The sequence below is a fragment of the Salmo trutta genome, unplaced genomic scaffold, assembly GCF_901001165.1.
Source record: "Salmo trutta unplaced genomic scaffold, fSalTru1.1, whole genome shotgun sequence".
Classification (NCBI taxonomy): Eukaryota; Metazoa; Chordata; class Actinopteri; order Salmoniformes; family Salmonidae; genus Salmo; species Salmo trutta.
This window is the reverse complement of record NW_021822911.1, coordinates 1,060,172-1,085,433: the sequence shown is the minus strand read 5'-3', so window position 1 is coordinate 1,085,433 and position 25,262 is coordinate 1,060,172. Positions and strand designations below refer to the sequence as shown.

The following is a 25,262-nucleotide window of genomic DNA, read 5'->3' as shown; positions in this document are numbered from 1 at the left end:
GAATACTTATTTTCATAAATTGTGTATTTTGGAAATTTGAATACGTGCAATGAATATCTGTAAAATTCGGTTTACTCCTTGTAGCAACCTGTAGCAGCAGTTTCTGTAGTGTAGTGGTTATCATGTTCGCTTAACACACGAAAGGTCCTCGGTTCGAAACCGGTCGGAAACAACGCTCAATGACACATTCAAGAAGTATCATAGTGGTAACAGAGAAATTCGTTAATGCCTAATTTTGGAAATTAGAATACGTGCCATGAGTTTCGGTAAAATTCGGTTTACTCCTTGTAGCAAAATGTAGCAACAGTTTCTGTAGTGTAGTGGTTATCACGTTTGCTTAACACGCGAAAGGTCCTTGGTTTGAAACCGGGCAGAAACAGTGCTCTTTGACACATGCATTAGGTACTGTACTTTAAACAGAGAATAATTATTTTCATAAATGCCTTATTTTGGAAATTCGAATACGTGCCATGAATATCTGTAAAATTCGGTTTACTCCTTGCAGCTAATTGTAGCAGTAGTTTCTGTAGTGTAGTGGTTATCACATTCGCTTTACACGCGAAAGGTCCTTGGTTTGAAACCGGGCAGAAACAGTGGTCTTTGACACCTGCAGTAGGTACTGTACTTTAAACAGAGAATAATTATTTTCATAAATGCCTTCTTTTGGAAATTCGAATACGTGCCATGTATATCTGTAAAATTCGGTTTACTCCTTGTAGCTAAATGTAGCAGCAGTTTCTGTAGTGTAGTTGTTATCACGTTTGCTTCACATCTGAAAAGTCCTTGGTTCGAAACCGGGCGGAAACAACGCTCATTGACACATTCAAGAAGTATCATAGTGGTAACAGAGAAATCCGTTAATGCCTTATTTTGGAAATTTGAATACGTGCCATGAATATCAGTAAAATTCGGTTTACTCCTTGCAGCTAATTGTAGAAGCAGTTTCTGTAATGTAGTGGTTATCACGTTTGCTTAACACGCAAAAGGTCCTCGGATCGAAACCGGGCGGAAACAGTGCTCTTTGACACGTGCAGTAGGTACTTTACTTATAACAGAGAATAGTTATTTTCATAAATACCTAATTTTGGAAATTTGAACACGTGCCATGAATATCAGTAAAATTCGGTTTCCTCCTTGTAGCAAACTGTAGCAGCAGTTTCTGTAGTGTAGTGGTTATCATATTCGCTTAACACGCGAAAGGTCCTGGGTTCGAAACCGGTCGGAATCAACGCTCGATGACACATTCAAGAAGTATCATAGTGGTAACAGAGAAATTCGTTAATGCCTAATTTTGGAAATTAGAATACGTGCCATGAGTATCGGTAAAATTCGGTTTACTCCTTGTAGCAAAATGTAGCAGCAGTTTCTGTAGTGTAGTGGTTATCACATTTGCTTCACAAGCGAAAAGGTCCCTGGTACGAAACCAGGCGGAAACAACGCTCATTGACAACTTCAAGAAGTACCGTAATGGTAACAGAGAATTTCATTAGTGCCTTATTTTGGAAATTCGAATACCTGCCATGAATATCTTTAAAATTCGGTTTACTCCTTGCAGCTAATTGTACCAGCAGTTTCTGTACTGTAGTGGTTATCACATTCGCTTTACACGCAAAAGTTCCTCGGTTTGAAACCGGGCAGAAACAGTGCTCTTTGACACATGCAGTGGGTACTGTACTTTAAACAGAGAATAATTATTTTCATAAATGCCTTATTTTGGAAATTCGAATACGTGACATGAATATCTGTAAAATTCGGTTTACTTCTTGCAGAAAAATCAAGCAGCAGTTTCTGTAGTCTAGTGGTTATCACGTTTGCTTTATACGCGAAATGTCCTCGGTTCGAAACCGGGCGGAAACAGTGCTCTTTAACACGTGCAGTAGGTACTATACTTTTAACAGAGAATAGTTATTTTCATAAATACCTTACTTTGGAAATTTGAACACGTGCCATGAATATCTGTAAAATTCGGTTAACTCCTTGCAATAATTGTAGCAGCAGTTTCTGTAGTGTAGTAGTTATCACGTTTGCTTCACACGCGAAAGGTCCCTGGTTCAAAACCAAGCGGAAACAACGCTCATTGACAAATTCAAGAAGTACCGTAATGGTAACAGAGAATTTCATTAGTGCCTTATTTTGGAAATTCGAATACCTGCCATGAATATCTTTAAAATTCGGTTTACTCCTTGCAGCTAATTGTAGTACTAGTTTCTGTGGTGTAGTGGTTATCAAGTTCGCTTAACATGCGAAAGGTCCTCGGTTCGATACCGGGTGGAAACAGTGCTCTTTGACACGTGCAGTAGGTACTGTACTTTTAACAGAGAAAAGTTATTTTCATAAATTCTGTATTTTGGAAATTCCAATAAGTGCCATGAATATCTGTAAAATTCATTTTACTCCTTGCAGATAATTGTAGCAGCAGTTTCTGTAGTGTAGTGGTTATCACATTCGCTTTACACGCGAAAGGTCCTTGGTTTGAAACCGGGCAGAAACAGTGCTCTTTGACACATGCATTAGGTACTGTACTTTAAACAGAGAATACTAATTTTCATAAATGCCTTCTTTTGGAAATTCGAATACGTGCCATGAATATCTGTAAAATTCAGTTTACTCCTTGTAGCTAAATGTAGCAGCAGTTTCTGTAGTGTAGTTGTTATCACGTTTGCTTCACATCCGAAAAGTCCTTGGTTCGAAACCGGTTGGAAACAACGCTCATTGACACATTCAAGAAGTATCATAGTGGTAACAGAGAAATCCGTTAATGCCTTATTTTGGAAATTTGAATACGTGCCATGAATATCAGTAAAATTCAGTTTACTCCTAATAGCAAACTGTAGCAGCAGTGTCTGTAGTGTAGTGGTTATCACGTTCGCTTAACACGCGAAAGGTCCTCGGTTCGAAACCGGGTGGAAACAGTGCTCTTTGACACGTCCAGTAAGGTACTGTACTTTTAACAGAGAAAAGTTATTTCATAAATTCTGTATTTTGGAAATTCGAATACGTGCCATGAATATCTTTAAAATTCGGTTTACTCCTTGTAGCTAAATGCAGCAGCAGTTTCTGTAGTGTAGTGGTTATCACATTCGCTTAACACACGAATGGTCCCTGGTTCGAAACCAGGCGGAAACAACGCTAATTGACACGTTCAAGACATATCATAGTGATAACAGAGAAATTCCTTAATGACTTATTTTGGAAATTCGAATACATGCCATGAATATCGGTAAAAATCGGTTTACTCCTTGTAGCTAATTGAAGCAGCAGTTTCTGTATTCTAGTGGTTATCACGTCGAACCGAAGACGCGAAAGGTCCTCGGTTCGAAACCGGGTGGAAACAGTTCTCTTTGACATGTGCAGTAGGTACTATACTTTTAACAGAGAATAGTTATTTTCATAACTACCTAATTTTGGAAATTTGAACGCGTGCCATGAATATCTGTAAAATTCCGTTTACTCCTTGTAGCAAACTGTAACAGCAGTTTCTGTAGTGTAGTAATTATCACTTTTGCTTCACACGCGAAAGGTCCCTGGTTCGAAACCGGGCGGAAACAATGCTCATTGACACATTCAAGAAGTACTATAACGGTAACAGAGAATTTCATTAATGCCTTATTTTGGAAATTCGGATACGTGCCATGAATATCTGTAAAATTCGGTTTACTCCTTGTAGCAAAATGTAGCAGCAGTTTCTGTAGTATAGTGGTTATCACGTTCGCTTAATACGCTAAAGGTCCTCGGTTCGAAACCGGGTGTAAACAGTGTTCTTTGACACGTCCAGTAAGGTACTGTAATTTTAACAGAGAAAAGTTATTTTTATAAATTCTGTATTTTGGAAGTTCGAGTACGCGCCATGAATATCAGTAAAATTCGGTTTACTCCTTGTAGCTAAATGTAGCAGCAGTTTCTGTAGTGTAGTGGTTATCACGTTCGCTTAACACGCGAAAGGTCCTCGGTTCGAAACTGGGCGGAAACAGTGCACTTTGACACGTGCAGTAGGCACTATACGTTTACTGGAGAATAGTTATTTTCATAAATTCTGTATTTTGGAAGTTCGAATACGCGCCATGAATATCAGTAAAATTCGGTTTACTCCTTGTAGCTAAATGTAGCAGCAGTTTCTGTATTGTAGTGGTTATCATGTTTGCTTCACACGCGAAAGGTCCCTGGTTCGAAACCAGGCGGAAACAATGCTCATTGACACATTGAAGAAGTACCATAGTGGTAACAGAGAATTTCATTAATCCCTTATTTTGGAAATTCAAATACGTGCCATGAATATCTTTAAAATTCGGTTTACTCCTTGTAGCTAAATGTAGCAGCAGTTTCTGTGGTGTAGTGGTTATCACGTTTGCTTCACATGCGAAAGGTCCCTGGTTCGAAACCCGGCGAAAACAATGCTCACTGACACATTCAAGAAGTACTGTAGCGTTAACAGATAATTTCATTAATGCCTTATTTTGGAAATTTGAATACGTGCCATGAATATCTGTAAAATTCGGTTTACCACTTGCAGAAAGATCGAGCAGCGGTTTCTGTAGTGTAGTGGTTATCAAGTTCGCTTTACACGCGAAAGGTCCTCGGTTCGAAACCGGGCGGAAACAGTGCTCTTTGACACGTGTTGATGATCAGTTACTTGAGAAGGAGACCAAGTCAGGACGCTGGACCGGGTAGATTCAATTATAGTAAGGCATTTTATTATGAGACAAAGATATTTGGCAAAGCGTGCACGGACTCCTTCGTTTAGCTCATAGGGAACTAGCGGAAGAGAGCGCCGAAACATGGTGTGCATCCAATTTATACAATGAAATAACAGTGTGTTGACGTAGGTTGAGTCTAGTAGGTCCGCTCTCCTGACTGGTCGATGAGTGGAGGGACGGTCCATTCTCCAGGTGGTGTCGACTTCCCATTGGCCCTGGGCAGTGTCCTTTGTCCTCGGAGTCCAACACCCCTAAGTGTGTTTTTCTGCTAATTCGTGTCTGGTTGGTTACGATATTCATGGAATGTTGTTTTTTACACCAGTGGTCAGTTCGTGTGGCTAGGGCGCTTTCATGTCTTGACATTTTTGTGTGAGTGCTTAAGTCAGCCATCTGTCTCTGGGTGTGGTCGTGATTGGTATCAGTTGGTTGCTCAATATGTCTCTGGAATTTTGTTGTGTGCTGTTGTGAAGCATGTTGTGCAAATGCCCTCCTTATATATCATTAGGTAAAATGTTAGATTATCTTTATTACAAATCCCCCTCTTCACGTCTGCAAGACGTGACAAAGAAAAAGGGGAACAGGCTTGCTCGGCGGTAGGTACTTGTCGTCTCATTGATCTGAACTTTCACTCGGTCCGTAGCTCACCATCTGCTCCGTTATCATCTCTCTAAAGTTCTGGTTATTAAACCTCTTGCACACGGGACCAAACAACAACCACACAACCCAAACACACTCATACAGGTTAAAGCAGCCCATAATACAGTTCTTGCAACACTTTTCCATTTCCCAAACATGAGCTGTGTTATCAGAAATGTACGTACAGCAATGAACCTAATCATTCTACCTCCACCATCCTCTTTGCCCGTAACCTATCGAGAGTCAGTCTATTTTACCAGGTCATGAGGGAGGTGGCGGATAATTGGTCAGAGAACCTCTTTACTGCATCCCCTGTTTCATTCATAAATCTCTGTTGATTATAAAAGATGTCATTAATTCAATCCACATTATTATTTATTGTCAACTACCAAAATAATGTAGTGTTAAAGCCTTCACATATTTGATTCATAACTTTGTATTCATCTGGAACCTCCCTGAGGATGCCAATAGCATCCATCTAGACAAAGCTACTCCCATCCTGGTCAAAACTCCTCCTGTGCCTACTTTAGCCTCCTATAACTGGTCTCTTATCACTAATTCAAACTGGTTGGACCAATAACCCCAGGGCGCAAGTTCCTAACCACCCTTTGTGGTAATTCTTGTCGTATGCGTCCTTTGCTGGTACTAGCCCACCCTTCATCAGCCATAGGTGCTATGAGGTTACACATTTTCTCCTGTGCTTTCAAACCTAAGTCAGTCACATTAACGATTACCTTTCCAGCCGTTAAAATCATCTCAATTCTCGGTGCCATTCTTGTATCTATAACACTGGTGCTCATCAGGAATCCAGGTGAACCGAGGTGGGTTGGCTGAGTACTTCAATCTGGCCAACCCCAATTCCTGTACAGTTGTCTGCTTCCCCAAGGAATTGTTTAATGCTCACCTAAAATTCTACAGCTTGATCTTCTTTGATTCCTTATTCTGTACGTCACTCATCAGTGTATTATATAGTTTATCTTTTACTTCTTCTCAATGACAACGGTAACCTATGTTTAGTACCCGAAGGTGGTGGATCTGAATGTATCAGAAAGATTAGATTAAAATGCAGCTCAGAGTTTCTACTCTTCCCAAAAACCGCCAACCCCCTCCTGCCCTTAGTCTCTCTGCTTGGTACCACCCCATACTCACACCTCTAGGAGCACACACAGTGATGAACGGTCGGGATAGGAAATCTTCGTTAAGGAGGTAACCCCCGGACCTTATTGGTTATCGGTTCTTCTCCTAACTCTGTGTGTGATCAACAGTGCTCATATGTGTACATACCTTCTTGCAGTGGGTAACGTGGACCCATGTGACTCTCTCAGCTTTTCTAATGTCAAAGGCAGTGGTTTAACAGCACCTGGTATGGGCCTTCCCAACGGGACTGCTTCCCGTCTTTTCTCCTCAGGGACTGGATCTACACCCAATCTCCTAGTTGGATTGAGTGAATCACCTTCTCCTGTAATTCACCTGTTGGACACAAAATCTTGGACATACGGGTTTGGTTAACAAACAGTCTTCTCATGTGCTCTGCTAGTATATCTTTAACTTATATGTCTACATGTTCTGGTATTTCTATTCTCCCTAACTCTGGCATTCTATAGGCTCTACCTGATTAGCTAAACTGTCATCCATCATTTAAAGAGATGGCTCTTAGTAAACCAACTCTAGGGATAATATCTTGACTTCATATTTTAGCTACCATAATCATGTCCACCAAGTAAGTTGGGAACGCTTCTACCCATTTGTTATACTTATCTGTTATTGTTAAACACCCCTTCTTCCCCTCAATTCGGAATAGTTCAATAAGTCCATTTCCAAATGTTGGAATGGACATTCTACAAAAAAGTATCCTTCTATCTTCTATTCTTATGTCTTTTCTGTCTCTCCCAGTGTTATTTCTGTCCTCACCTGTTTATAATTTAACTATGCTGGTCTTCACTCACTAACCGTTATCTAATTCTTCTGTGTCACTTTTATCTTCTCTTCCTTGCTTCTGCTCTCCTCCTACTTCCAACCCATCAAGGTCTCAACAGTGCAGGGGAGTACTAGAGGTCTCATTGTCTTATTCCATAGCTACTTAAATTTATCTCGATATCCTCAATGATCCTGGATCACCTACAGATGTCATATATTCCTGTCCTGTTGGCTTAGAATATATCCTGATACTTGACATAAGTCTACCATTTAAAACTTATTTAACAACAAAATATAATATTACTATTATATTAATTCCAGTCTTGTTGTGTTAAATCTCTTCCACTAAATACAACCACAGCTGACTTCCTAAGGGAAAATCAACTTATCTAGATAATGTAAAAAGTACTCCTACTTATCAAACGATATTCACGTAACATAATCAGATCAAAATGACTAATCGGAACTACTCCACAAAGAAAAATTATTGTACCCTTATCGTCATTCTCATTGGTTCAAATTATCCAATTGTGTGTAAGAACTTTAATTCCATCATAATTACCAGTTCTACAAATTTCCTTAAAGTCAGTATCACAAATGACCTTAAATTCACCATCCAAATGGCTTTTCATTGCGGCTGATCAGACCACAAAAGGAAAAGTCACCAGAGGGGTCGAACGTCCTACCACCCTTTCAGAACCGTGTTTCTTACTACATTTAGACAAATGAAGGCTAAGAACTTTATCTACATTTTGTATCTCAATTTCCCAGAACATTCCCTATGAGAGGAATTTCACGTGCTTAATTAAAACTCAGAAACCAAAACTTCAAAATGCCATGTGTGTATACCCCTTTAAGATATCCTGTCCCTAGGTATTTTTCCCAAAGATAGTTAAGCGCTCCTTTTTCCATAAAATAACCACTTGGTCAGCATTTCCTCATACTACACCGATTCAAAAACCCAAACGTTAACTACAAACAAAACCTAAAAATACTTTATAATTCCATTATACTCCCCCCAATCATTAGTTTTAAACTTAATTGAACATGCGCTACCCTTGGATACAATACTGTACTTCAAACCTATTAAACTCCCCTACTTTAACATACTACTTGACTAATTTAACCCAAGATTGCTTAAAACCTTAAACCCCTTCAGTTTGTCTGCAAACCGGCCCATTCTGTTTGCTAAGAATACACTGCCATTATACACAACTGTGTTTAATGTGCACCGTCCCTGTAAAAATAAAATTAACTCCACCTGCAATTCACTTTACTAACTTAATATTTTTCCATGCAATGTTCAAATCCCCACCAGTGAGAGTTCCTAAGGATACTACGGCAATGATTATGAAAATAACAAACAGGGGAGCTGATATCCCCAGCCTCTCCCAGGGAGGGAGATAACCCGACCCTGGGCGTGGCGCCTTAGGTCGTGGAAACGGGAGCTGTGGTCCCATTTTCCCCAACTAAGGTTTCAGTGGTTGGAATCGAATTTTACGGCGCGCAAATCGGCCCTGGTTTCAGTCAAAGTTCTGGAAGGGGTTGGGGCCGGAGTGCAGTGTGTAAGGTGGTGCCAAGGCGCGCCTGATTTACCTTTGACCTGGACAGAGTGTGAAGTAACTTCCTTCACTTCGTACGGTCCAGTCCACCTGGGTTCCAGCCACTTTCTCTTGTGGACTTTGACCCTCACCCAGTCCCCAACTTTTACCTTCAGTGGTGGCGAATCTCCCGACAGCTCCCCCTCTTGGACCTTGCGGATCTGTGTGGAGAGAGCTGCAGAAAGTTCTGTCAGTTTTCTCACATAGTCAGACATTGCAATTTGTTGTACATCAAGGGCGGGCATATGACCTCCCTCCCTTGGTGGACCAGGCATGACTCTACCAGTCATTATCTCATGAGGAGAGAGATGGGTGCCTGCACCTGGAGAGGCTCTCATAGCCATCAACGCCAGGGGCAGGGCTTCCACCCAAGTCAACTTCGATCCTGCACATACCTTAGCTATTTTAGCCTTAAGGGATTGATTGGCGCGTTCCACGAGGCCCTGAGATTGGGGCCTGCACACCGACCCAAATTTGTGTACAATCCCGAATCTCTCCCACCAATTGCTTTATACTGTTCCTTTCCCCCAGCTCTATCCTGTATTTTTTGTTCCAAATATTCACTAAATTTGAGCTTGGTTGGTGGAGTAGTTGCCATCTTATTATCTGTATAAGTGTCTCTCTATCTTTGTATACTTAGCCCGTCGCTGGTAAAGACCAGCGATGTATTCACGGCGCGGACACCGACTTATCTCTGGTGTCCCACCCTCGTAAACAAAGTGTTATGTGGTTATATTTTATTTGTTCCCCACAACCCCAACAGCACGGCGGCCCTGAAATTGTTTAAATATCACCTTGGTATTGGAGGTCTCATGGAACAAACCCCCAAATCATGCAGTCATCAGGGTTATATAGTTACAATGAGTTATATTTACTTTAATTCCTCCACATGTACATGGGTGGTCTCATCTGGTTGCCATTCCAGTAGCCCTCCCAAGTTAACGGATATATTCTATCAATGACGTGCCACACAGGCTCACAGTCTACACGGGGAGTCACACAGACTTTGACCCACACAGGATCGCCACACAGGCTCACAGATCCACACAGGATCGCCACACAGGCTCTCTATTCAGTCAAATATCTTTGTATTCAGCCTTAACATTTGTTAATACAATTTACATACAATTTAACAACAATTCATACTCACGCCCAGTACTACTGATCAAAATTTGGATAAAGACTATAATATAATATGCAGATTTTGTTTTAACAGGCTCTGCTTACCTTTTTTTAGTCGAGCTCGTTGATCAGTTTCCCGGGGCAAGTAGAATCGCCGATGGCTCCTGCGGACAGGTCACCCGTCCTCACGAGATTGTCCTGGACTTGTCTCCTCTCACATCAACCATTTATGGACCGAATTCAGAAGTATGAAACCATCCTCTGCTACCAAGTTTTGTTGATGATCAGTTACTTGAGAAGGAGACCAAGTCAAGACGCTGGACAGGGTGGATTCAATTATAGTAAGGCAGTTTTATTAAGAGACAAAGATATTTGGCAAAGCGTGCACGGACTCGTTCGTTTAGCTCTTAGGGAACTAGCAGAAGAGAGCCCCAAAACATAGTGTGCATCTGTTTTATACAACATGATTGTAATGCTATGACGTAGGTTGAGTCTTGTAGATTCGTCCTCCTGACTGGTCGTTGAGTGGAGGGTTGATCCGGTCTCGGGTCGGTGTCGACTCCCCATTGGTCCATGAGTGTGTTCTCTGTTCCTCTAACCCAGCCCTCAGGGATGGGTTTGTGTGTGTGTGTACGTGTGTGTTTTGTGCTGAGTCATTGTCTGTGTGTCTCTGTAGTCACAAGATGTTATTGCGAGACTGGACGTTGGCCCCTGTGATCAGGGCATTTCCTGTTTTATCAGTGCTGTGTAAGGTCTAAGTCGGCCATCTGTTTCTGGGTGTGCGTGTATAGCTAGTATCCGTTCAACACAGAATGTGTCTTTTGTATCAGCAGATAAGTGTTGCGCAATAGACCAGCTTATGCGATATATTTATTACAGCGGACAGAAATACTAGGAGAGAGGGGTACCCCTACACAGAACTGAACCGGATCAAAGATGGCGGACAGATATACTAGGATGGAAGCAAATGTAAGGGATTATAACGTCATAACGAATCATGCAGAAACATGTACAGTTTACAGGAATGTTAGTTAATGTAGAGACAAGCGATTATGCTTTTTTTAATCGTAAAGTTCATTTACGAAAATCGCGATTTAGCAAGCTAGCTGACTAGCTAACATTAACCAACTAGCTGACTAGCTAACATTAGCCAGCTAGCTGACTAGCTAACATTAACCAGCTAGCTGACTAGCTAACAATAGCCAGCTAGCTAACATTAACCAGCTAGCTGACTAGCTAACATTAACCAGCTAGCTGACTAGCTAACATTAGCCAGCTAGCTGACTAGCTTTATGGGTGTTGTGACATGAGTATGAAATTGTAATTCTGGTTGTTTTAGGGACTCCTGAAACAACCAGCAAACCAGGCTGTCGTTTTGTGAAACAGTGGATGTATAGAATCTAGCTAGCTGAAGAATTTACTGCAAATTGAATGTACAATTGTGTTAGCTTGCCTTGCTGATATTTGCCATGCAGATAGATGAAATAACGTAGCTAGCTATGTTCTTGCTTATTGTGCAGTGGATGATTATAATACCTGTATGCCTATGGATGTGTAGCTAGCTATCTAGCCGATCTGTGTATGAACCCAAACGTTTGGTATACATATTAGTTCAGAACCTATGAACCTCAGCTATCATAGCCAGTTGTATCAACTTCAAAACAGCCTGAATGACATTAATGAAGCCTATGGATTGAGTAGAATATAATGTAACTTTGTGCCAAGGATGCAAGTCGTATATACATGTAGTTATTACCATGCATGAGATCCCCACATTGTAGCCTGTACATTTAATATATTCACTGATCATGTACTATACCTTGGAAAATAAAGGTGCAGTTTAGGTATGAATGTCTTTGAGATTATTTTTCAGTCATATCCAATACCAGGAGTATCAAATTCCAGTCTTTGAATGACGCTGTGTCTGCATGTATGTATTACAATTATACACTTCAACAGTGTTTACCAATCTTGGTCCTGGGACATCAATGGTTACACATTGTAACTAATAGACTAGAAACAGGATTTAACTAGTTAATTCATATATATACAGAAATATAATGTTAAACAACAGAACACTACACTTCCTATGCATCATGTAAATACTCTAACACTGGTTCATCTCAACATCTAATGCCCTTCATCTGCATTGATCTGGTAAACACAGGATAGGTGGAGTATTTCATCAAATTACACTTCATTTCAACCAGTAGAGAATGTGAAACGCTTTATTGAAAAGCTCATTAACCAAGTGTTATAAATACAAGTTTCATTCTGTACTTCAATGCACATCTGTTGTGCATTATAAAAACAGAGGAAGAAAGAGGTGGTGAGAGAGGTGTAAAAGACAGAAAGGGAAAGAGGTAAGCACATAGGAGCAGGAAAGGCAGCACATGATTAATGAATCACAGTGCTACATAAATATTCTCTCAGTTCATCACAATTACATAATAGTGTCTCTCGTCGGCCCAAAGGTTCTTAAAAGCAGGTGAGGTGGCGATGATGGGACTGGGGGTTGGCATCCTCTCACATCAAAACATACCTGCAGATGAGAGACAGATGGAGAGAGAGAGAGCATGTTTAAACCTTGTGTTTTTATTTTTTATTCTAACATTGTTAGTCATCAATCAGGAGGTGAAATGCAAAACTGACCTGGGATCATTAACTCTGGGACTACTGCATCTCTATCTCTATTTCAATGTAAAGCATCTCTTTAATAATACTTCCTGTATAATATAAACTGACCTGGGATCATTAACTCTGGGACTACTGCATCTCTATCTGTATTTCAATGTAAAGCATCTCTTTAATAATACTTCCTGTATAATATAAACTGACCTTGGATCATTAACTCTGGGACTACTGCATCTATATCTGTATTTCAATGTAAAACATCTCTTTAATAATACTTCCTGTATAATATAAACTGACCTTGGATCATTAACTCTGGGACTACTGCATCTCTATTTGTATTTCAATGTAAAGCATCTCTTTAATAATACTCCCTGTTGACCTGACCAAGTGACCTCTCACCTCTGATCATGCTGTGCCCTCTATGTAGCCAGTTCAGATGCAGGAGGGGTTCACCGACACAGCTGATATAACCTAGAGGATTTAGGGAGAAGAGGAGAGAGGGATGAAGTGAAGGAGAGAGACTGTTATTGAGAAAATAAGGTAGTTAAAGCGACAGTGTTCAACAGGAATCTGTGTGTGGCCTCACCTGGTGTCCACACCACACAAAGTGGCTGCAGAGTACTTTATGTTGAAAAACATGAACGGACACACAACGACAAACAATACAGCGTAGTTATAGAAATAATAAAGTGTCTCACTATTCTCCATGGTTGGCCCTCTTGCCTATTCTTTGAAGGTGGAAGGAGCCACAGTTATACACCTGAGCCTGTTTACTGCACAACACAATCCATCAATCAGATTGATACATGAGTGTGTAGGTGTGGGTTATAGGGTGTCTAATTGTTCTACATTTTTTCAATATGGGCGATTTAAAATAGCCTGTTTTGTTTTTGCACAGACATCACACTCTTACCTAAACTGCACCCTCACCTGAGAAGTAGAAATCAAAGGGAGAGAAACTGTGAATTGAATAACTGCAGTTAACATAGCTCAGTAAATGGAAGAATACTCTTATTGCAATGTGAATGGCTCTTAAAAGAGCCTTTGGTTGTGCATAGTGACGTCTATGGTGTTGCCAGGGAACAGCACCCTCTTTGAAGAAGTAGGAGGTGAAGATCTCCTGCACACGGATTGCCTCTCTTGCTGCGTTGTTGGACCCCATCCTTGAAACATCCTGCAGAGCAGCAGACTCCTCCTCTGGCACACGGCGGCGAGCTGCAGATCCCCTCCTGGTCCTCGTGTCCATCCTCATGAAGTTACGCAGGACACAGGTAGCCTTCACACACCTGAATTCCTCCAGGAGGCAGTCCCAGATGGCCCTGGTGACCCAACCTTGCAGTGCCCTACACGGTAACTGTAGGCAATCGTTTTGAAGGAATCTCCAGTTACAAGGTCTCTGTAGGAATATGGAAGACAATGTAATTATTAGACTGTTACATCACCAGGTCATTGTGGATTACTAAAATATAATATCCCTGATAACAAATCATGATAACATTGGATTGATAGATGCATGGGCACACATATGTACATGTGTAGCATGTGACAATAACAGGATCATATCAAGGACGGCATCACAAATGAATACATAAATACCACTTGAAGCTTGATGATGAGTTGATCATTTGAATCAGCTGTGCAGTGTGAAGGCAAAAACAACAATGTGCCCCTCTTTGAGTCCCCAGGACTGAGAACCACTGCTCTTCATTGGGACCTCTTCATATGTAGACTGGCTTTCATAGAGCTCTTTATCTGAGGACAGAAAACCTCACAAGAAACAGACTTCATTATAGTCAAATTACACCACACTGAATATTATGTTACTATTATCTCCGTCCTCACTTCTAGGGACAGGAACTACACAAAAGTACCTGCCCTATCCAGAATAGCCTACTCTCTCACTGACAGTTGGGGCTGCTATCCTTTCACCCTCCTCCATGGCTGTTAGCTAGCTACCTACAAATGCATTTGGAGTTTGTTTTTTACAGTGATAAATACATCAAGACAGCTAGCTAATATGAAGTTAGGTAGATGGTGATATTTCATTCACTTAGCTATCTATCTATCTATACAGTATTTGAAGTTGGCTAGATAGCTAGCTCATTTAGCAGCTCATTTGAGTTAGCCTGCACTGTAGCTAGTTAGCTGATAATACATCGTTTTTTTTTACATTTTCAAAATCTATTTACTTACTTACTTGAATAGGTTCTCCCAGCCATGTGGACAACTGGAAACAGGGCAGTAAAGTTTGTCACCAGAGCGTTTTAGAGGATATTACTATTGAACTATGTACCCATTTAATAACCAGACCTTCATACAAACTTGCTCTGCTGAATTCTTGATGGAGTCACAATGGGCGGCCTAAGAGGCATCTAGTCCATCTGCTGACTGGACGCAGTTCAGTAAAATGTACATTTTATCTTCAGACGACAAGTTAAAGGGGTCAAATACTTATTTCACTCATTAAAATGCAAATCAATTTATAACATTTTTGACATGCGTTTTTCAGGATTTTTTGTTGTTGTTATTCTGTCTCTCACTGTTCAAATAAACCTACAATTAAAATGATAGACTGATCATTTCTTTGTCAGTGAAAGTGTAAGTGGGCAAACGTACAAAATCAGCAGGGGATCGAATACTTTTTACCCCCACTGTATCTCAGTCTATGCTGCTCTGACATTGTTTATCCATATATTTATATATTCCTAATTCCATTCCTTTAACTTAGATTTGTGTGTATTGGGTATTTGTTGTGAAATTGTTAGATATTAATTGTTAGATATTCCTGCACTGTGGGAACTAGAAGGACAAGCCTTTCGCTACACCTGCAATAACATCTGCTGAACACCTGTATGTGACCAACAACATTTGATTTGTTATGAAGGTAATTTGTGTAAAATGTACTTTTCCCCTCATTCACCCCCTCTCTTTACATTGCTTATGCATAATCAGTGGCCTGACTGTGTCCAGACTATGTCAAAGGCCCATCCTGGTAGATCTGAACCTAATGCAGCTTGGAGTGATCAGAAGTCACATTTAGGTGCCAGGTGTAACTGAGGCCATAGATGCTCCATATTCATTACTTTGAGTGTTTTATATAATATGACTAAATGTGTTTTTGTGTTGCAGGGGCAGTCAATAAATGGAACAGCAAGGCCACAGAACATGACATAAGCAGAGCTGTGGGAGACCACCTCAAGCCCCTGGTAGAGCCGGGGGTGGTGTTTACCACTCCACCACGCCTTCAGCAGGCTGGAAAAGTGGAATTCATACTGTTTTCATACTAAGATGGACCAAGAGTTTGTTGATTGGTCAGTCATTGGGTTAATTTGTTTTGCAATATGTTCAAATCAAATCAAGCTTTATTTATACAGCACATTTCCCTGGTAGAGCCGGGGGTGGTGTTTACCACTCCACCATGCCTTCAGCAGGCTGGAAAAGTGGGATTGATACAGTTTTTCATACTAAGATGGACCAAGAGTTTGTTGATTGGTCAGTCATTGGGTTAATTTGTTTTACAATATGTTCAAATCAAAACAAGTTTTATTTATACAGCACATGTCAGACATGGATGCAACACAATGGCTTCACAGGAAAAAACTATGAAAATAATCAGAAATATTTAGTACACAAATATGAGGATAAAAAACAATAATAACAACTGAAAGACTAATGAACATTGTAAGGAAATGCCATTGATTAAAATATCAACAATATGATGCAATATCCAACCCAAAATATAACTTGTTTTTTAGGAGGGGCTCTGAAAGACACTATGGGGGTGTCCACTGGAAGTTGACTAGTAACAACAACTGGGACCTAAAAGACACCCACCATGTGACCCACTAAATCTGCCCAAGAAGAGGCAAACAAAAGAAAAACCCACACCAAACTTAAAGACAGGAAGCAAACCAAAAAGGTGGAACAACTAAAGGTGTTGACTCTCCACATGTATCAAGACAACTGGAGCACTGGGCCAGACACTCTTAAATAGAACCTGGACCAGCTCAGGTGAAACACCTTCCCACTAACGAGATGGACAAGCCAGCACAGGTGTAACACATACTGACTAACGAGGTGACACCAATCAGTGCGTCCTACGTGCTAACGAGCTAGACGTGCTAACGAGCTAGACGTACTAACGAGCTAGACGGGCTAACGAGCTAGACGTGCTAACGAGCTAGACGTGCTAACGAGCTAGACGTGCTAACGAGCTAGACCTGCTAACGGGCTAGACGTACTAACGAGCTAGACGGGCTAACGAGCTAGACGTGCTAACGAGCTAGACGTGCTAACGAGCTAGACGTGCTAACGAGCTAGACGTGCTAACGAGCTAGACGTGCTAACGAGCTAGACCTGCTAACGGGCTAGACGTACTAACGAGCTAGACGTGCTAACGAGCTAGACGTACTAACGAGCTAGACGGGCTAACGAGCTAGACGTGCTAACGAGCTAGACGTGCTAACGAGCTAGACGAGCTAACGAGCTAGACGGGCTAACGAGCTAGACGGGCTAACGAGCTAGACGAGCTAACGAGCTAGACGTGCTAACGAGCTATACGTGCTAAAGTCCAACCTCATAACATAAATGGAAAAATCAAAGCCTGTAACACCTTAAGACAACAAATATATCCTATATTTTTGTTGGAAAAGTTTGCTCACCACCAACAGAAAACAACTTCCATTTCACATTATAATCAACTACAATGATTCACCTTCACCAATATAAACATGGTGTCTACTGGATGTCAACAATTAAAAACAAGAAAAAAACACGTATTTCTAAATAATAATATACAATAGTATTATTTGCTTCTCCTTTTTCTTTCTATAGAATCCTAAATCCCACTAGCTTCTAGAACACTCGTCTTCCTAAAACTCACTAGATTCTAGAACTCTCGTCTTCCTAAAACTCACTAGCTTCTAGAACTCTCGTCCCTTTGGAACGAGCCCAAACAAAACTCATCTCCAATACGGAAAAACATGCAGTCAAAATAAATTGTGATCCATGGCAACGCACTGACTAAACGCAAAACAATAAATCTTTTTGACTGTCCACTATTGAGACTATCAGAAACCAAGTTGTCCTTAACACAGACATGTCTGATATTCTGCTTAGCAACAGGGACATGTGATCGATAAGCCTGACTTCTCCCCTCTCTGGACCCAAGGTGACTGAGGCCCGTTTGAGGGAGGAAGTGCAGCTGCCAACACCAGAGTCAGAAAGGAGACATTCTAATAGCAAGAGGTCAATAGTTCATATCAGCATATTCTGCAGATAAGACTTCTTAATTATCTATGTTACTTAGCTAATTCTGATTTCTCCACCACAATCTTACCCCAGAAACAGGCTCCAGAACAATAGCTGTGTTACTGGTGTGCAGGATATAACCTTTACTCTGTGGAGGATCAAGAGGAACCAGTCAGTTTCTGTCATATTCTTGGCTGACAGTCTGAACATCATGGGTTCATTCTACACACCCAGAACAGTTAGAACATCATGGGTTCATTCTACACACCCAGAACAGTTAGAACATCGTGGGTTCATTCTACACACCCAGAACAGTTAGAACATCATGGGTTCATTCTACACACCCAGAACAGTTAGAACATCATGGGTTCATTCTACACACCCAGAACAGTTAGAACAGGCCTCTATCAACACACTTTTCTATGTTATAAGAGTTAGGTTCTTTACCAATCTCAAGCCCAATGCCTCGGCTTAAACAATTATATTTTACTACACCAGCATTAGTAAGGTTTAATAGAAATTTCCCTCACAGTGCTAACGAGCTAGACGTGCTAACGAGCTAGACGTGCTAACGAGCTAGACGTGCTAAAGTCCAACCTCAAACATAAATGGAAAAACCAAAGCCTGTAACACCTTCCCCCTTAAGACAACAAATATATCCTATATTTTTGTTGGACAAGTTTGCTCACCACCAAACAGAAAACAACTTCCATTTCACATTATAATCAACTACAATGATTCACCTCCTGTCAACAATTAAAAACCAGAAAAACACACTTATTTCTAAATAATAATATACAATTGAAATATTTTTTTCTCCTTTTTCTCTTCTTTCTATAGAATCCTAAATCCCACTAGCTTCTCGAACTCTCGTCTTCCTAAAACTCACTAGCTTCTAGAACTCTCGTCTTCCTAAAACCCACTAGCTTCTAGAACTCTCGTGTTCCAAAAACCCACTAGCTTCTAGAACTCTTGTCCCCTTGGAACGAGCGCAAACAAAACTAATCTCCAATAGGTGCAGTCAAAATAAATTGTGATCCATGGCAACGCACTGGCTAAACACAAAACACATCTTTTTGACTGCCCAGCCTTGAGACAATCAGAAACCAAGTTGTCCTTACCTCAGACATGTCTGATTTCAAGAGGAAACTCCTGCAATATCCGTAGTAACTTTCCACCTCACTGCGGAGCTTCTCTCTCTTTTCAGGGTTCACTAGATAGGCATGTTGTTGGATCGGGGCCCAGTCCCCAATGTCATGCTCTAGTACATTTGGTTTGGCACATCTGAGAATGTACCCTGATATTCTAAAAGCAGGGCAACAATGTAAATATAATTGTACCCAAAAAATGTCATTTGGTTACATAAATAATTATCATTACTAAATGTTAAATGAAATGTAAATATTAAATATTTGGTTGCATAGTCTTATTTTCAACAGCTTTTCAATGACATTTTGCTAGGTGGGATAGCCCCAACGTCAAAACACAGTTTTAACGTGTCCAAATCAATAACCAATATGCAGAAACAGTTTGGGATAAATTGAAAACCTAAACATAACATGTGCTATATACATCTGCCACAATAATCATATTACTTAGATTTTTTTTAAACAAGCACCGTATAAACTGCACAAGCACCAAAAACGCTGTTGTTTTGACAAGTAGCAATAAATCACTGATATCAATTAGGGGGAAAAAATCTGGTTGTTTGTGCTGTTGAAACCAACAACAACAAAAACGACAAACACATGGAAATGGGAGATATCTTTTATCTCACTGGTTAGAGGACAACCTGCAGGAGACAGTCAGCTACATTTTGGAGTGATGCATTTAAATTTAAGGGTCACTAAACAAAGGAACGCAACACTTATTTGTCATCACTCATCGGTATCATGTTGAAATCAGTTGTGCGACAGGATGGAGATGTGGTTGCACGTCCTGTTAAAACTAACAGCTCAAAAACCACACAGAATCTGGGAATAATGTGTACATCACTGGTTAGAGGACAATTTGTAGAAAACAGCTAGCTACATTTTGAAGTGGTGCATTTTGATTCCAGTGGGTCACCAACATGGTAAGTGTAACAACTGTTTTTTTGTTAGTCACTTTTTGTTAAATCTCATAAATAGTACTCTTCCAATTCAGAGCTTGTATTTTTCCGTGAGGCTAATATCCATATCAGTCTGAAATCAATAGAACAGGGGGCAAACGTTTAGGGTTCTACATTGTGACATTATTAAAATACTCCTACTACAATGTTAAAACATTCTACACTGTGAAATTATTAAAACAATTCCTTCATTTATGTATTTTCTGATGTTTGATCAGAGATCTTTTAACAGAGTATCTCTTGTCACATTGATGACAGCTATGAGATTTCTCTAATGTGTGTGTTCTCTGGTGTGCTATCAGGCCACTTGACTGAGTAAAACTCTTCCCACATTGAGTACAGCTATAAGGCTTCTCTCCTGTGTGTGTTCTCTGGTGTGATATCAAGGAGCATGACTGATTAAAACTCTTTCCACATTGAGTACAGCTATATGGTGGTTTCTCTCCTGTGTGTGTTCTCTGGTGTGATTTTAAATCACTTGATCTAACAAAACTCTTTCCGCAGTCAGAGCAGTGGTAAGGTTTCTCTCCTGTGTGTGTTCTCAGGTGTACTTTCAGGCAACTTGCCTGAGTAAAACTCTTCCCACATTGAGTACAGCTATAAGGTTTCTCTCCTGTGTGTATTCTCTGGTGCACGATTAGGGAGCTTGACTGAATAAAATGCTTCCCACATTGAGTACAGCTATATGGTGGTTTCTCTCCTGTGTGTGTTCTCTGGTGTGATTTTAAATTACTTAAGCTAATAAAACTCTTTCTGCAGTCAGCGCAATGGTAAGTTTTCTCTCCTGTGTGTGTTCTCAGGTGTACTTTCAGGCAGCTTGCCTGAATAAAACTCTTCCCACATTGAGTACAACTACACCGTTTCTCTCCTGTGTGTGTCCGCTTGTGTAATATCAGTCCATTTGGCTGAGTAAAACTCTTCCCACATTGATTACAGCTATATGGTTTCTCTCCTGTGTGTATTCTCTGGTGCATAACCAAGGAGCTTGACCGAGTAAAACTCTTTCCACATTGAGTACAGCTACATGGTTTATCTCCTGTGTGTGTTCTCTTGTGTACCTTCAGAGAGCTAGATGTCGTAAAACTCTTCCCACATTGAGTACAGCTAAATGGTTTCTCTCCTGTGTGTGTTCTCTGGTGTACTGTCAGAGAGCTAGATGTAACATAACTCCTCCCACATTGATCACAGCTATAAGATTTATCTCCTGTGTGTGTTCTCTTGTGTAAAGTCAGATAGCTAGATGTAACATAACTCTTCCCACATTGATCACAGCTATAAGGTTTCTCTGTTGTGTGTGTTTTCTGATGTTTAGTCAGATTGGAAGATGTAGTAAAACTCTTCCCACATTGAGTACAGCTATAAGATTTCTCTCCTGTGTGAATTAGCAGGTGTGTTTTCAATGAATATGATCTAGAGAAACTCATTCCACAATGAGAGCAGTGGTACGGCTTTTCTCCTGTGTGGATTCTCCGGTGTATTTCAAGTTCTGATTTAGATTTGCAGTTCTTCTCACAGTCAGAGCAGCAGTAAGGATTATTCAATGTGGGTCTCTGCTGGTGTTTCTTGAGGTGTTCTGATCTGGAGAGACTCTTCTCTGCCCTGTCAGCATCATGATCTTGTTGAGACTCCCCAGAGGACCCAGGATAGTCACATCTCTCTCCTGTGTGAACGACAAAATTAAACAGATGGTTAAAGTCCCACAACAGCAGAAATCCACTCTTTATTTGAGGTCAAAGGTGATGCCCAGAGTGTACCCATGAAGTTGTACAACAATTGACGTCTGTTAAATTATTTGACAATTGTCTTAATACAGTCAAGTGAGCAACAATAGTCATATTTTGTCTTGTTTTCACATTAGTAGTAACATTACATTTTTTTTTTTACATTTTAGTCATTTAGCAGACGCTCTTATCCAGAGCGACTTACAGTTGTGAATGCATACATTTCATGCCTTTTTCCCCCCCCCCTGTGGGAATCGAACCCACAACCCTGGCGTTGCACACACCATGCTCTACCAACTGAGCCACATGGAAGGCCATCAATAACTACTGGAAGATCCTAACAGTAACACACACGTACTGTAGGACCGATAACTTCACCTAACAACATAGACCTACTGTAGGACCCATAACTTCACCTAACAATAACATAGACCTACTGTAGGACCCATAACTTCACCTAACAACAGCATAGACGTACTGTAGGACCCATAACTTCACCTAACAACAACATAGACGTACTGTAGGACCCATAACTTCACCTAACAACAACATAGACCTACTGTAGGACCCATAACTTCACCTAACAACAACATAGACCTACTGTAGGACCCATAACTTCACCTAACAACAACATAGACCTACTGTAGGACCCATAACTTCACCTAACAACATAGACCTACTGTAGGACCCATAACTTCACCTAACAATAACATAGACCTACTGTAGGACCCATAACTTCACCTAACAACAGCATAGACCTACTGTAGGACCCATAACTTCACCTAACAACATATACCTACTGTAGGACCCATAACTTCACCTAACAACATAGACCTACTGTAGGACCCATAACATCCCTTAACAACAACATAGACCTACTGTAGGACCCATAACTTCACCTAACAAGAACATAGACCTACTGTAGGACCCATAACTTCACCTAACAACAACATAGACCTAATAACAGACTCTAAAGGAGAGAAAAAACGATTTGACAGAGGAGAAGGGGTACAAAAATCAAGAAATTATCTCTTTCAAGGACAGTCTCACAAAAACCAAGCATTCTTGCATTCTTACTAAACTCTGATTTACCTCCCCAAAATATCTCTGCACAACGTCTATTTACACCTCTTCTGGATGGAAACTACAAATGTAATGGCTGCGCTCAATGCAATGGCACTTATAAATGTAGATCCTTCAAACACCCCCAAACAGGGAAACAGATCCCAATCAAAGGTGTTATCACGTGCACCACTAAGGCAGTTATTTATCTTAGAACTTGTCCTTGTTCTAAAATCTATATGACGTATCCAGTTGCGACCCACTTTTTGGAAGCGAACCCCTTGATTTCGTCTCCTACATTATATCGGCATCGAACACGTCACCCTCCCTAGGAGAGGGGGTGACCTCGACAATTTATTGTTAAAAACAAGAGGCTGCCTGGATCTTAAATTTAAAGAGCCTTGCTCCCGTCGGTCTCAACGTAGCCATTATTGTAATATTGCTATTCATTGTAAATGTTTGTAGGTCTATGTATCCATTATTGTAATATTGCTATTCATTGTAAATGTTTGGAGGTCTATGTATCCATTATTGTAATATTGCTATTCATTGTAAATGTTTGGAGGTCTATGTATCCATTATTGTAATATTGCTATTCTTTGTAAATGTTTGGAGGTCTATGTATCCATTATTGTAATATTGCTATTCATTGTAAATGTTTGGAGGTCTATGTATCCATTATTGTAATATTGCTATTCATTGTAAATGTTTGGAGGTCTATGTATCCATTATTGTAATATTGCTATTCTTTGTAAATGTTTGGAGGTCTATGTATCCATTATTGTAATATTGCTATTCATTGTAAATGTTTGTAGGTCTATGTATCCATTATTGTAATATTGCTATTCATTGTAAATGTTTGGAGGTCTATGTATCCATTATTGTAATATTGCTATTAATTGTAAATGTTTGGAGGTCTATGTATCCATTATTGTAATATTGCTATTCTTTGTAAATGTTTGGAGGTCTATGTATCCATTACTGTAATATTGCTATTCATTGTAAATGTTTGTAGGTCTATGTATCCATTATTGTAATATTGCTATTCATTGTAAATGTTTGTAGGTCTATGTAGCCATTATTGTAATATTGCTATTCATTGTAAATGTTTGGAGGACTATGTATCCATTATTGTAATATTGCTATTCATTGTAAATGTTTGTAGGTCTATGTATCCATTATTGTAATATTGCTATTCATTGTAAATGTTTGGAGGTCTATGTATCCATTATTGTAATATTGCTATTCATTGTAGATGTTTGGAGGTCAATGTATCCATTATTGTAATATTGCTATTCATTGTAAATGTTTGGAGGTCTATGTATCCATTATTGTAATATTGCTATTCATTGTAAATGTTTGGAGGTCTATGTATCCATTATTGTAATATTGCTATTCATTGTAAATGTTTGGAGGTCTATGTATCCATTATTGTAATATTGCTATTCATTGTAGATGTTTGGAGGTCTATGTATCCATTATTGTAATATTGCTATTCATTGTAAATGTTTGTAGGTCTATGTATCCATTATTGTAATATTGCTATTCATTGTAAATGTTTGGAGGTCTATGTATCCATTATTGTAATATTGCTATTCATTGTAGATGTTTGGAGGTCTATGTATCCATTATTGTAATATTGCTATTCATTGTAAATGTTTGGAGGTCTATGTATCCATTATTGTAATATTGCTATTCATTGTAAATGTTTGGAGGTCTATGTATCCATTATTGTAATATTGCTATTCATTGTAAATGTTTGGAGGTCTATGTATCCATTATTGTAATATTGCTATTCATTGTAAATGTTTGGAGGTCTATGTATCCATTATTGTAATATTGCTATTCATTGTAAATGTTTGGAGGTCTATGTATCCATTATTGTAATATTGCTATTCATTGTAAATGTTTGGAGGTCTATGTATCCATTATTGTAATATTGCTATTCATTGTAAATGTTTGTAGGTCTATGTATCCATTATTGTAATATTGCTATTCATTGTAAATGTTTGGAGGTCCATGTATCCATTATTGTAATATTGCTATTCATTGTAAATGTTTGGAGGTCTATGTATCCATTATTGTAATATTGCTATTCATTGTAAATGTTTGGAGGTCTATGTATACATTATTGTAATATTGCTATTCATTGTAAATGCTTGTAGGTCTATGTATCCATTATTGTAATATTGCTATTCATTGTAAATGTTTGTAGGTCTATTTATCCATTATTGTAATATTGCTATTCATTGTAAATGTTTGGAGGTCTATGTATCCATTATTGTAATATTGCTATTCATTGTAAATGTTTGTAGGTCTATGTATCCATTATTGTAATATTGCTATTCATTGTAAATGTTTGTAGGTCTATGTATCCATTATTGTAATATTGCTATTCATTGTAAATGTTTGGAGGTCTATGTATCCATTATTGTAATATTGCTATTCATTGTAAATGTTTGGAGGTCTATGTATCCATTATTGTAATATTGCTATTCATTGTAAATGTTCGTAG

The 25,262-nt window shown here is 39.5% G+C and overlaps 7 non-coding genes across 7 annotated transcripts; all 7 read left to right on the top strand.

Annotated features, from left to right (window-relative positions):
* Nucleotides 1–520: 520 nt before the first annotated feature.
* On the top strand, nt 521–593 carry trnav-uac (transfer RNA valine (anticodon UAC)). Its single transcript has one exon. It is a non-coding gene; the product is annotated as a tRNA-Val (tRNA).
* Nucleotides 594–1,784: 1,191 nt separating this feature from the next.
* Nucleotides 1,785–1,857, top strand: trnai-uau (transfer RNA isoleucine (anticodon UAU)). Its single transcript has one exon. It is a non-coding gene; the product is annotated as a tRNA-Ile (tRNA).
* Nucleotides 1,858–2,418: 561 nt separating this feature from the next.
* On the top strand, nt 2,419–2,491 carry trnav-uac (transfer RNA valine (anticodon UAC)). The gene has a single exon. It is a non-coding gene; the product is annotated as a tRNA-Val (tRNA).
* Nucleotides 2,492–3,053: 562 nt separating this feature from the next.
* On the top strand, nt 3,054–3,126 carry trnav-aac (transfer RNA valine (anticodon AAC)). Its single transcript has one exon. It is a non-coding gene; the product is annotated as a tRNA-Val (tRNA).
* A 556-nt stretch (nt 3,127–3,682) lies between these two features.
* trnai-aau (transfer RNA isoleucine (anticodon AAU)) lies at nt 3,683–3,755 on the top strand. Its single transcript has one exon. It is a non-coding gene; the product is annotated as a tRNA-Ile (tRNA).
* Nucleotides 3,756–3,897: 142 nt separating this feature from the next.
* On the top strand, nt 3,898–3,970 carry trnav-aac (transfer RNA valine (anticodon AAC)). Its single transcript has one exon. It is a non-coding gene; the product is annotated as a tRNA-Val (tRNA).
* A 555-nt stretch (nt 3,971–4,525) lies between these two features.
* trnav-uac (transfer RNA valine (anticodon UAC)) lies at nt 4,526–4,598 on the top strand. Its single transcript has one exon. It is a non-coding gene; the product is annotated as a tRNA-Val (tRNA).
* Nucleotides 4,599–25,262: the final 20,664 nt, after the last annotated feature.